The sequence below is a fragment of the Chrysemys picta genome, chromosome 16 (genome assembly GCF_011386835.1).
Source record: "Chrysemys picta bellii isolate R12L10 chromosome 16, ASM1138683v2, whole genome shotgun sequence".
Taxonomy (NCBI): Eukaryota; Metazoa; Chordata; order Testudines; family Emydidae; genus Chrysemys; species Chrysemys picta.
The window spans coordinates 12,494,452-12,508,484 of record NC_088806.1 but is presented as its reverse complement, the minus strand read 5'-3'; the positions used below and the strand labels follow the sequence as shown (position 1 = coordinate 12,508,484).

At 53.6% G+C, this 14,033-nt stretch overlaps 1 protein-coding gene across 17 annotated transcripts in view; it reads right to left on the bottom strand.

Moving 5' to 3' along the window:
• The window catches only part of LOC103306853 (zinc finger protein 436-like), a 495,746-nt gene that overhangs the window by 211,591 nt on the left and 270,122 nt on the right, over positions 1-14,033 (bottom strand). The gene's annotated exons all lie outside the window — the stretch shown is intronic.

Here is a 14,033-nt window from a genome sequence, read left to right as displayed (position 1 = left end):
GGAGGCGGGGGTTCAGAACTTCACAAGAGAAAATAAATCCCCCCTACCCAGGCTTTCGGGAGTGTGTATGAGAGGTGTGTTGCTAAGCAGGGAGAAGTCACTGAGATGGAGGTGTTTGGGTTCGTGCTCTGCAGTGTCTGTCCTGGCGAGGCCCAGTCTGGGCCCCTGTCTGGTGTTCCCTCTCATTTTTTACATCCATTTGCGGAATGAATTTTGTTATGTGCCCCAATATGGAGGTGGTGTGTGGCAGGGGTGGGGCCAAGGGGTTCAGAATGTGGGATGGGGTTCAGGGCTAGGGTAGAGGGTTGAGGTATGAGGGTGGCGTTATGCTTATAAGGAGCACATGGACTCTTTTTCAAGGGGATAAGGCAATACACCGTGTATATTGAGAGGACAATTTAAGCATTAAAATCAGCATATGTTTCCATTCATATACACACACCAAAAGGTTCTGCAGCTGGTTCTTATAGTTACCAGTCCTTAGTGTTGCTCGGTCCGTTCCAGTGGCCCGTTGAAATTGCACACGAGGGAGGGGAGGAGCTGGAGCTGGGTCTCTGTCAGACGCGTCCGAAGCTCCGATGTTGATGCAGAACAAACCCAAAGTCCCATGGGCAATACACCCTCCTTTTATAGTAGTAAGTTCCCATACAAGTTTATGGACCTTGGTGTGTCACACCGGAGCTGTTAGTCATGAGATAGTCAAGGTTGCTCCCAATCAGCATTATTTTGGGTTGTTACTGGGAGTATCCGGAGTTGTTTCTTATCTCATCCCTCTGGCTCCGCTCTTTATCTTGTCCTTGGGGCATCTGCCTTTGCTTTAGGGTGGGTGCCATGTGGGTGATTCTGATAATAAGGTTAGTGCCTCTCGACTTCTCCACTCCCCTCTCGACCATCCGGCCCATGAGTACAGGCTCCTGCTGTCTCTTCTCTGTTAGCATGCCAGACATTCTTCACTCACACACACAACAGTAAATCATTTCAAAAGCAAGAATTGCAGCCATAACACGTCTATACTTCTAAAAACAATCAGTAACACGTAAAGCAAAGAATAAAACCAAAGCAATTTCTTCTTACTAATTCAAAGCTAACAAAATAAGAAAAATGGAGCACAGTTTACTCGAGACAATTTCTCCCCATTAAGCTTTTGGCCTATAGTGTGAGGGCCCTGGCTGAGGGTGCGGGCTCTGGGGTGGGGCCAGGGATGAGGGGTTTGGGGGTGCAGGCTGCCCTGGGGCTGCGGCAGGGAGAGAGGACTCCCCCCCCCAGACCTCTCTCACTGCAGTAGCCGGGACTGGGGGAGAGCACCTCTCCCCACACATGGCAGCTCTGGGGCTGGGGGTGAAGCACCTCTCCCCAGCCGCGGCATCTTAGAGGGAATTTAGCCCAGGAGTTGTGCCAGGCCAGGCCAAGCTGAGGCTGGGGTGGGGTCTGGTTTGAAGGGCTGTAAATGGAGGTGAAAAGCTTCCACTTCTCAGACATTGTGGGCCTGGCAGAGTAAATGTAGGGGTGTTAACAGCTACAACACCACTGCGTAAAACAGTGTGTGTTAATGACATACTGGGGTGTACAAGAGTTTGCCGGGGCTCGACCCTCTCCGGGGCAGCGGGGAACCACACCGGCTCACTATACACCGGTGAGTTAGGGAAATTCATCCGGCCATGGGGTCTCCCTCAGCAGCTCTTGCTGTAACCGGAAGAACACGGTACGCCCGGCCCTGCTCAGGGCGGGCAATAATGCTAAGTCAGGAGCTCAGGCCCTCAGTCAGGGCTGAGCAACAACCGAGTACAAAGTATTAAGCCCGGGCCCTGGGTCAGGGCAGGGCAACAAACGCTGAGTCAGGAGCTCAGGCCCTCAGTCAGGGCTGAGCAACAATAGTAGGCCTCAAGCCTCAAAAGGCCTGGGAGAGGGGGAGACTGCCACCCACGGGTTGGGTGGCAGGGGGGACGCAGGCCCTCCCACTCCACTGCGTCCCAGCCCGGGGCCCTAGCAGCGGCAGAAGACCTGCTGTTGTCAGTGGGGATCCTGGCCGCAACACACTGACATAGGCTCTGGCAGTGCTGCAGCCAGACTAGGGTCGGCTGCCCCCGGGCTACTTCCACACTCTCCCTTGGGGCCTACCTGGGTCCTGGTATCGGCCTCTGGGGAATCCAGGACCATGGGTTCTTCGGGGCAGGGATTGATCGGCAGGTCTGGCAGCTCCTCCGGATAGCGGGCGCAGGGCAGGCCCAGCAGCTCCTCCGGATAGCGGGCACAGGGCCGGCCGGGCGGCTCCTCTGGATAGTGGGCTCAGGGCAGGCCCGACGGCTCCTGGCAGCCGCCCTGGGTAGCGGAGTTTTCCCAGCCACGAGCTAGGCTGGAGACGTCTGGTCTCTCCGGCGGCTGGGGCCTTACTGAGCTCTGAGGGCGAGCCTTTATACTTCCGGGTCGCCGCCTGACCCTCTGGGGGGTGGGCTCTGAGCTCCCTAGCTCCGCCCACTGCGGCCTCTGGATGGGCTGTTCCCCCTCCGGGGCGGCGGGGAGCCACACCGACTCACTACACACCCTCCCCCTCAAGTCTGGCTCCCGCTCGTCGGGGTCAGGCTCTTCCATCCCTCCGAGGCGGGACAGGAAGTCTGCGTTTGCATGTTCCTTACCAGCCCTATGCTGGATGGTGAAAGCGTAGGGTTGCAAGGCCAGATACCACCGCAGTAATCGGTCGTTGTTATTTTTCATTTTCATCAACCATCGGAGGGGGGCATGGTCCGTCACTAGCGTGAACGGCGCCCCAAGGAGGTAGTACCATAGGGCGTCACAGGCCCATTTTACGGCAAGTGCCTCTTTCTCGACCATGGCGTAGTTCTTTTCACGGGGGAATAATTTTGAGCTAAGGTATAGGACCGGGTGGTCTTCTCCATCAACTTCTTGGGACAGGACGGCCCCCAGCCCTACCACTGAAGCATCCGTCTGGAGGATGAACCCCCGGTGGAAGTCCGGGCTGTATAAGACTGGTTCCTGGCAGAGACACGTCTGGAGTGTCCGGAAGGCGTCTTCGCAATCTGGGGACCACCACACCTGCCGGGGGCTGTCCTTCGTCAACAGTCCGGTTAAGGGTGCTGCGATGGAAGCAAACTGGGGGATGAACTGCCAATAGTACCCGACGAGCCCCAGGAACTGTCGGACTTGGCGTTTCGTGGTGGGTGTCGGGCAGGCTGCCAGGGCTTGTACTTTCCCAACGAGGGGCTTCACTCGTCCTCCTCCTATAGTGTACCCCAGGTATGTGGTCTCTTGCCATCCGATGCGGCACTTTTTCGGGTTGGCCGTCTGTCCCACCCGTCGCAGGGATCTTAGGACCGCCGCTACCCATTCCAGGTGGTCTTCCCAGTGGCGGCTATAGATCACGACATCATCCAGGTAAGCTGCTGCCTAGTCTCGATGGGGCCGTTGAAGGCGATCCATCAGTCGCTGGAACGTCGCCGGGGCCCCATGGAGGCCGAACGGCATCCGTGTGAACTGGTAAAGTCCTGTAGGAGTGGCGAACGCTGTCTTTTCCTTAGAGGGGTCATCGAGCGGGATCTGCCAGTACCCCTTACTGAGGTCAAGGGTGGTGATAAACCGGGCCTCCCGTAGGCGGCCCAGCAACTCGTCCACACAGGGCATCGGGTAGGCGTCAAACCGTGAGATGGCATTCAGCCATCGGAAGTCTATACAAAAGCGTCGGGTGCCGTCGGACTTGGGTACCAAGACCGCCGGGCCACGCTACTCACTCTGCGATGGCTCGATGACCCCCAAGGCCAGCATGGCCTGTACTTCTTCCTCCACCTCCTGGCGCATCCGGTACGGCAGTGGCCTGGTCGTTTCTCGGATTACCTTCCCTGGCTCGGTCTGGACAGACCGATAGACCAGGGTCGTATACCCGGGTAGGGCCGTGAAGGTCCCCTGGAAAGCCTGCAGGAGACATTTGGCCTGCTTGCGCTGCTCCTCCGTGAGAGTGTCGCCGAGCAGGGGAGAAGTGGGGTCCTCGGTCTGGTGTGCGCGGGGACTGAACTCAGACTGGTCGGTGACAGGCCCAACCTTCCGAGCTACCTCGTAGGGTTCCTGCCAACGGGCCAGTAGCTTCGACTCACTTGAGGGCAGGAGGAGCAGGACCCGATCCCCGGGTTCAAAGTCACACACCTGCGCCTCCTGGTTATAAGTTTGTTCCTGCCTGTCCTGTGCAGCTTTTAAGTTTTCATGAGCCAGGGCCCCAGCCTGAGCAAAGTACTCCTGCAGCTGGAGGACATACTTCAGGAGGCCCTGGGTTGGAGAGGGGGACTGCTCCCAAGTTTCCCGCATTAAGTCCAACAGGGCCCATGGATGGCGCCCGTACAACAGTTCAAACGGGGAGAACTTGGTTGAGGACTGGGGTACCTCGCGGATGGCTAACAGCAGGGGAGGGAGCAACTGGTCTCACTGGCATAGCTCCTCCGGGGGGAACTTCCGCAGCATCTCCTTGAGGGTCCGGTTGAATCGTTCCACCAGCCCATCCGTCTGCGGGTGGTAGACAGAGGTGCGTAATTGTTTGACCCCCCAGGAGCTCGCAGACCTGCTGTAACAACCGGGAGGTGAAGTTAGTGCCTTGATCTGTTAGGATTTCTCGGGGCAGGCCCACCCGAGCAAAGACCTTCACCAGTTCCCCGGCGATGGTCTGGGCGGTGGTGCTCCGCGACGGAATGGCCTCTGGGAAACAGGTGGCATAGTCCACGATAGCCAGGACATACTGGAACCCTGAAGCACTTTTGGGGAGTGGGCCCACCAGATCCATGGCCACTCGTTCAAATGGTGTTTCTATTATAGGCATGGGGACAAGGGGTGCCCTGGGTACTCGTTGCAGAGCGGCTAACTGGCACTCCGGGCAGGAGCTACAATAGTTCTTCACCTCCTGGTGAACACCGGGCCAGAAGAACCGCGTTAAAATCCGGGTGAGGGTCTTCTCCTGGCCCAGATGCCCAGCAGCTGGGATGTCATGCGCAAGCTTCATCACGGCGCGCCGGTGACACCGCGGTACCAGCAGCTGCGTATGGGGCTCCTTCGTACGGGGTTCACGGTCAATCCGGTAAAGACGGTCCCGGCGTAGTTCGAAGTGGGGCCACTGGGTTGTGCGTTGGGGGTCGATGATGGTCCCATCGACTGCCACTAGTTGTTCATAGGCCCAGCTAAAGGTAGGGTCAGCTCTCTGGTCACGGCAGAAATCGGTATGGAGGAGGGGCTCGACCACGGGCCCCAGCAGGGGATTGCCGGCTTCTCCGGTTCCTGCTTCAGGTTCTGGGGTCCCGTGCTCCTCTTCCGGTAGGGCCTCCTGGGACTCTCCTTCCAAGGCCGGGGTCGACCGGAGGATCTCCTCAAATGCAGGCCAGTCCCGTCCCAGGATCACCGGATACGCAAGTCGAGGGGCTAAGCCAACAATGATTCGTCGGGTGACGCCAGCCACTGTTAACCGGACCCAGGCACTAGGGTAAGGCCGGACATCCCCATGGATGCATTGCAGGTGAATTGTTCCCAAGTGGGGGTCTGCCTGAGGTCCCAAAGCCTGGCGAACCAGTGTCTGGCCACAGCCGGAGTCGATCACGGCCTGGGTGGGGTGGCCTCTGACAACTACCGGGACCGTGATCTTGGGAGCCTGTGGTAGCCGGGCCCTGGTGTCCCCTGCACAGACCTGACCGAAGCTGAAGTCCATTTCCGTGCAGTCCCGCTGCAAGTGTCCCGACTTCCCACAACGGAAGCAGGGCCCGAGTTCAGGGCGACTGCCGCGGGAGGGGGCTCCCCTCGGACTCCTAGGGGGACTCCGGGGAACCCTCACGACACTTGGCACGGGGTTGGACGGTCCGGGCCGAGGGGGAGGTTCCGGGCGTCTGGGCCGAGGTCCCGGGCAGGCCTCTTGCCCGCGGCCAAGGTTCCACGGTCCGGTTGAGGTGTCCCCTTTTCTTTCCGTGTTCAGGCGTTCCGGCCCGGGGTTTTGAGCTCGGAGGGTGGGCCCCATTGGCGTCTCGGCCGCAAGGAAGTCTTCCATCAGCATGACGGCCGCAGCTAATGTCGCCTGCCGGTGGCGGAGCACCCAGGCCCGTCCTCGCTTCGGGAGGATGTGCACAAACTGTTTGAGGATGACTTGTTCCGTAACCTCCTCCGCCGTACTCGTTTCCGGCTGTAGCCACCACCTACACGCCTCCTTCAGGGCTTGGACCACCAGCCTGGGTCTGGTGCCCGTGGGGTACGTCTGGCTTCGGAATCACTGCCAAAAGGTCTCTGGGCTGACATCTAAGGCATCCAAGATTGCGGCCTTCACCTGGCTATAATTCCTTGCCTCTTCTGTAGCCAGCCCCCTGTATGCTGTCTGGGCAGTCCCCGTTAGGTAGGGGCCAAAAGGGTGGCCCATTGGTCCTGGGGCCACTCCCGCGCCCAGCACCACCTGTTCGAATATTACCAAGAACGCCTTGGGGTCATCGTCGGGACCCATCTTGGTTAGTCGCACCGGGACGACGGTGCGGGGTCAGGGCCGGCTTTAGGAAGTGCGGGGCCCAATTCGAACAGTTTTGATGGGGCCCCAGCAGGGATGACTAAAAAAAAAAGCCACTTAAAAAGAACCCTTTCATTTCTTCCATGTATTATTTACTTTCCATGACTATATAAATAATAACAAAATTATATATTATATACATTGCTTCATATATTAATTAGCTGATTTTCATTTTCATATTAGGAAAATAACACTGGTCTACAATTTTTGAGAAGTTGTCTGCTTCAGAGATAAAATGTGCTATTTATTATGTATTTTGATGTGCTGAATTCAAATATGACAATTAAAACAACTGATTGGCTACTGTTTCTAAGATATTTAAGTTTTTACATTTTATGTCTATGTATATTGTGTAGATAGTAGAGTTTTAATCATAAATTGTAAACCTAGGTCTTTTCATGTGTTTATGGTTGCTTTACATGATAATATTTCACATGTCCTGTTTATGTAACACTTTAAAAATCAGCAAAAGGGTTATATAAATAAAATGTATTATGAAACAAAAGGCAAAAAACTAGTATGTACATAGTTTAGTCCTATTCAGTGTCTACTCGGCGCTTCTTGGCTTGTCTCTTGTATTCATTAAATGAAGCATCTCTTGTCACTGTCCAGCAATAGTGCATGGTCAAATGCATCATCTCGAAGAAGTTCACGAATCTGAGGACCAACAAAGACACCTTCCTTTATCTTAGCTTCACTTAACCTTGGGAATTTTCCACGGAGGTAATTGAAAGCTGCTTGTGTTTTGTCTCCTGGCAGCTGCCCTGGGCAGCGGAGTTTTCCCAGCCACGAGCTAGGCTGGAGACGTCTGGTCTCTCCGGCGGCTGGGGCCTTACTGAGCTCTGAGGGCGAGCCTTTATACTTCCGGGTCGCCGCCTGACCCTCTGGGGGGGGCAGGCTCTGAGCTCCCTAGCTCCGCCCACTCCGGCCTCCGGATGGGCTCGCCCCCCTCCGGGGCGGCGGGGAGCCACACCGATTCGCTACATGGGGCATGGCTGAAAGTAAGCAAACTGAACAGTACATTTCCTAGGTTTCAGAAGTTGAAGTTTGGTTGACGTTAAGATTCTGCAAAAGGATGACATCCCACCAGGCAACCTTAAGTCTGTGTTAATGAAAGACCCCCCTCCCCACCCGCATTTTATTAATTCAAGGAGGAGAGGCCATGGCTTCCCTCTAGATATTAACCAGTTCTTCAAGTGCTTGCTCATGTCAATTCCATGCTAGGCGTGTGCACGCCATGTGCACAGTTGCCGGAGATTTTCCCCTTAGTAATATCCATAGGGCCAGCCCTAGCGCCCCCTGGAGCCTCATATACACCAATATACGGGGTGCCACTGGCCCCGCGCCCCCCACACCCCCCAGTACCTTCTTATCACTTGTGACGGTTTCTGGAATGTCGTCTTGCTCCTGCAAGGCTTTCCCGGACTAATGGTTTGGACTCTGTTTTGTTGTAGATAGTTGTAATTAGTGCATTTAGTTCACAGTTTAGTGTATAGACTGTAGTTAGCTGTCCGGCGCTTAGAGGGATGTCATCCCAGGGACTGGGCATGCCTCGGGATCCAGGCTTTAAGCCGTGCTCTTCCTATGCCAGTGAGCGACCCACATTCGGCCTGTCTGAAGTGCCTTGGGCAGGCTGAAGTTAAGGAGAGGTGGAAGATCTGCAGAGGCTTTAGACCAAGGACTCAGAAAGAGAGAGACATTTGCCCGAAGGCTCTACTGACGGAGCCAGTCCTCAGACCGTCCTCGGAGCCGTCCCACTCCGAATCGGCGCAGAGCACTTCGGCCTCCGTCTCTGACATCATGTCTTTCCCGACACCGTTTTACATCCCCGGTGCCGAGGAAGAGGCACAAGAAGATGGGCGCTGGAAAAGGGCGCTCTTTGGTGCCAGAGCGGGACACACGGAGAGTATCGGATGTGGTGAAACCCATGCCTAGCCACGCGTCCTCCTTGGAGCCGTGGTCGGCTCCAGGGTCTGCGACAAGGGCACCGAGACCAATCCAGAACCCACCTCCGACTCCCAGGAGCGGTGATGGTGCCTCGCACCTGAGGGCCCCCTCGACTCTGGAGGTCTTCCAGGCCGCAAAAGACCTGACGACCCTTCTGATACCACCCACTCCCCAAGAGATCAGACTGGCCACGGCTACCGGGGACAGAAGGGTGCAAAGAACGGAGAGCTCCTTAGCCGGACCGGCACCTTTCCAGGGTAAATGCTGCATGGCCCCACTGCAGCGGTCCCTGACCTGGCATTGGTCACCAAGCCCCCAGGTCAGTCTGGAGGCAGAGATGGGCACGGCTCCCCCATGGTATTCAGGTGAGGATCCGAGGTGGAATTCTTTGTGTTACAGAAGAAGTATCGGTACCTGATGCATGCACCAGACTTCAGCACTGGTGTTGCAGCCGCTCCTTGGCCACTGGGTTACTGGCCCATGCATTGGCACCTGTGGGGGTTTCCCCCTGCACCAGGGGCCCCTTCCCAGGGACCATACTCAGTCTTGTCCGAGATGCAGTCCATGGCCCTACCCCGCCCATGACTGGATACTGATTACGGCACTGATCCCAGCACCGAGGTTGCTGAAATGGGCCAGACGGAAGCGGATCAGACTGAGGAGGAAGTACCGGTCCCTCCAATGGCGCTGGCCTCCTCCTCGTCATCGTCGTCCCCCTTTAGAGGAGGCGGTGGCAGGTCCCTCGAAGCCGCTCCTACTGGAGAATTTCAGGGTTCATCAGCAGCTCCTGCAGCAGGTCGCCAGGAACTCGGGGCTGGAGGTGGAAGAACTAAAGGCCCTTTGGCAGACCCCCTCCCCCTCCCGGGTCAAGGGTGGTGTTGGCGGCCAACGAGAGAGATAGGCAGGGACAGCCCAGCGCCACCCCGAAAAATAAGGAGGCCAAGAGACTGGATTCGTGCGGGAGGAAAGTTTATTTTATGGGCAGCCTCCAGTTCCATATCTTGCACCAGCAGGCCTTGCTGGGGAAGTCTGACTTTAATTTGTGGGACTCGACCCAATTCAGAGACTCCCCTCTGCAGGAATGGAGGCAGGAGTTCTCTGGAGGAGGGCAAGACGGTAGCTAAGGCCCCCCTCCCGGCAGCTCCAGCGGCCATCATGCCTCCAGACTCCAGGAAGCATTTTAGGCCACCTCAGCCTCCAAGGTTTTTGGGGAGGCCGCGAGGCAGGGAAGGGCTACACGCATCACCAACCCGTTTTCTACCTCAGCCTGTCAGTCGAGCTCAAGTAGATACCCTGGAGGGTCCAGATGGGCCTTTTGAGGAGGCGCTCGAGGGTGGCTTACCAGACTTTATCCAGGATCCTTCCTTTTGTTTTTGGACCACCTGTTTTCTTTTCGCACTGTGTAGTCCCACATAACATCAGACCTTTGGGGACTCTGCACTGCGACTGTTGGGGTACATCTGCAGTTTTTGCTCCATCCCTCCCTCTCAACCCCCCAACCCCATCCCTCTTCAGGGACCCTTCTCATGAGCAACTTCTTGTCCGGGAGGGTGGAAACCCTCCCGCGTGTGGGGGCGGTGGAAGAGGTCCCTCAGGATTTGAGGGAGAAGGAGTTTTACCCCTGATATTTCCTAATCCCAAAAGCCAAAGGGGGCCTGTGGCCCATCCTGGACCTGTGTCACCTCAACAAATATTTCAAGAAATTGAGATTCCACATGATCTCCCTGGCCTCCATCATTCCGTCCCTGGATCCGGGAGACTAGTATGCCGCCCTCGACTTAAAAGATGCTTATTTCCACATTTCTATTTTCTGTGGACACAGGAGATATCTTCGATTTGTGGTGGTCTGACACAACTGTCAGTCCACTGTGCTTCCCTTTGGCCTGTCAGCGGCCCCAAGGGTATTTACAAAGCAGCGATTGCTTCTTACCCGAGACGTCGAAGCGTTCACATCTATCCGTACCGCGATGATTGCCTGATCAAAGGCTGTTCGCAAGATGAGGTGGGATGCTACATGGACATAGCACTGGCCACCTGTCGGGCCTTAGGCCTGTTGATAAATGAGCAGAAATCAACATTACTTCCGGGTGGAACTGGAAGCATTTCAGACAATGCAACCATGGTGTCCCTGGTCTTCAATCTCTTACTTAGCAGCCTAAATTTGCCTTCCAGGACCTCGCTCCTATCCCTCCCTATATCATTCATACCTACATGTACCATGACAACTGGGTCCTCCCCAACACTTTGTTTCACAGGATTTTTCAATGGCCCTTGTTTGCTGTTGGCCCTGTCATCTCTGTGTGAAAGGCTGGATCCCGCACTGCTCTCCAATGCTCCGCTAACTGTCATTAACACATCCCGAATGGCAGTGCCGTTAATCGTGAAGCTCCTAACTCAAAAGGATTCACAGTTGCCTGACGTGCTGTCTGCCATGGATAGGAGCAACGTTAGATTAATTTTGGCATTCCTGGAAGAGCTGCACGTGGTGGACCATCGCTTTGGGGCTCGTGAAACAAGCACTGAGTGGTGGGATCGTATCATCATGCAGGTCTGGGATGACGAGCAGTGGCTACAGAATTTTTGGAGGAGGAAAGCCACCTTCCTGGAACTGTTTGCGGAGCTTGCCCCAGCACTGAGGCGCAAGGACATCCAAATGAGAGCTGCCCTCTCAGTGGAGAAGCACATGGCGATCGCAGTGTGGAAGATGGTGACTCCAAACATAAGAACATAAGAACGGCCGTACTGGGTCAGACCAAAGGTCCATCTAGCCCAGTATCCTGTCTACCGACAGTGGCCAATGCCAGGTACCCCAGAGGGAGTGGACCAACAGGCAATGATCAAGTGATCTCTCTCCTGCCATCCATCTCCATCCTCTGACAAACAGAGGCTAGGGACACCATTCTTTACCCATCCTGGCTAATAGCCATTAATGGACTTAACCACCATGAATTTATCCAGTTCTCTTTTCAACGCTGTTATAGTCCTAGCCTTCACAACCTCCTCAGGTAAGGAGTTCCACAAGTTGACTGTGCGCTGTGTGAAGAAGAACTTCCTTGTATTGGTTTTAAACCTGCTGCCTATTAATTTCATTTGGTGACCCCTAGTTCTTGTATTATGGGAATAAGTAAATAACTTTTCCTTATCCACTTTCTCCACATCACTCATGATTTTATATACCTCTATCATATCCCCCCTTAGTCTCCTCTTTTCCAAGCTGAAGAGTCCTAGCCTCTTTAATCTCTCCTCATATGGGACCCGTTCCAAACCCCTAATCATTTTAGTTGCCCTTCTCTGAACCTTTTCTAATACCAGTATATCTTGTTTTAGATGAGGAGACCACATCTGTACGCAGTATTCGAGATGTGGGCGTACCATCGATTTATATAAGGGCAATAATATATTCTCAGTCTTGTTCTCTATCCCCTTTTTAATGATCCCTAACATCCTGTTTGCTTTTTTGACTGCCTCTGCACACTGCACGGACATCTTCAGAGAACTATCCACGATGACTTCAAGATCTTTTTCCTCACTCGTTGTAGCTAAATTAGCCCCCATCATTTTGTATGTATAGTTGGGGTTATTTTTTCCAATGTGCATTACTTTACATTTATCCACATTAAATTGCATTTGCCATTTTGTTGCCCAATCACTTAGTTTTGTGAGATCTTTTTGAAGTTCAACACAGTCTGCTTTGGTCTTAACTATCTTGAGCAGTTTAGTATCATCTGCAAACTTTGCCACCTCACTGTTTACCTCTTTCTCCAGATCATTTATAAATAAATTGAATAGGATAAGTCCGAGGACTGACCCTTGGGGAACACCACTAGTTACCCCTCTCCATTCTGAGAATTTACCATTAATTCCTACCCTTTGTTCCTGGTCTTTTAACCAGTTCTCAATCCATGAAAGGACCTTCCCTTTTATCCCTTGACAACTTAATTTACGTAAGAGCCTTTGCTGAGGGACCTTGTCAAAGGCTTTCTGGAAATCTAAGTACACTATGTCCACTGGATCCCCCTTGTCCACATGTTTGTTGACCCCTTCAAAGAACTCTAATAGATTAGTAAGACACGATTTCCCTTTACAGAAACCATGTTGACTATTGCTCAACAGTTTATGTTTTTCTATGTGTCTGACAATTCTTAACTATTGTTTCGACTAATTTGCCCGGTACCGACGTTAGACTTACCGGTCTGTAATTGCCAGGATCACCTCTAGAGCAGATGTCTGCCAGTCGGTCGCAAATCAGTTTGGAGTCAGGAAGTGAACTCTTGGGGCTGCGTCAACGCAAGTGTGCAGGGCCATTAATCGCGTCCTGCTAGGAAGGGTAGACCCAGTTCCATAAACAAATGTATCACCGTATCAGTGACTTGGTGAGACGCCCGGAGAGATCGGGCTCCGAGGAGACAATCGTCCAGGTATGGGTAAATCATTATCCCTTGAGAGTGTAAATGAGCAGCTACCGCTGAGAGAACCTTGGAAAATACTCTCGGGGCCGCTGATAGCCCAAAGGTGAGCACTCTGTATTGGAAGTGGTTGTGTCCCAGAGTGAATCTGAGAAATTGTCCGTGAGCGGGTAGGATTGAGATGTGAAAATTGGCATCCCGGAAGTCGAATGCTGAAAACCAGTCTCCCTGTTCCAATGCTGGAATGATCAGCGATAAGATGACCATCTTGAACTTTTGAGCCTTGACAAACTTGTTGAGCGCTCTGAGATCTAGTATGGGTCTCCAACTTGTTTGTATCAGGGTATAAAGATTTATCTCCGAGGGATTGTCTCTGTCTGGCCTAGGGAGGAACGGAAAGTCCCGCCTTTCACTCAGCTGGTCCATTGTACGGGAATACGTGTACTAGTGGTCTGATAGAATCTGCGGGATACTAGTACCGTGCTTTTTGACAGTAAACCTGGCTGGGTGCCTTTGTTCCTTAACAGATCTTGTGGTCATTGGGCGGTTAGCTTGAGGTTTGCCGTGCCAGCTGTCTGCGCATGGCTGGGGCGGCACAGAGGGAAAACACACACACCCAGAAACCCCTATTCCTAGTGCCCCTCAGTCCCAACCCACAGTCCCCTTCTCTGCACTCTGCCCTTCAATCACGACCCACAGCCTCTCCTCTACACAGTGCTCTTCAATCCCATTCCACAGCCCCCACCTTCCCCCCAGCAGCAGGTGATTCTGACTCCTTCGGGGAGTTTTTCTTGCTAGGTTTTTGTGTGTGAATCGGCTTCTGGATTTTACAGCATGTTGGAAATTTCCATATTAAATAAAAAGCTCTGCTCATCTCTCCCTCTGCCTTCTCTTTTCTCTTCATAACTGGGGCTGGGAGCATTTCATTTCTTAATTCCCCAGGGATGAGATGTATGTGTATAATGTAGATATTTTCAATATATTTTTTTCCCTTTGTGCTTAGAAATTGAAAACTGATTTTTTTTGCCAACCAAAACCTGAAATAATTCAGAAACCAGAAGAGAAGAACAACAATACATTCAAATCAAAGTGCCAGAACAGAGCAGGACTGGATTTTCAGCAGAGAATTTTCAATTTGGGGGATTTTGTTT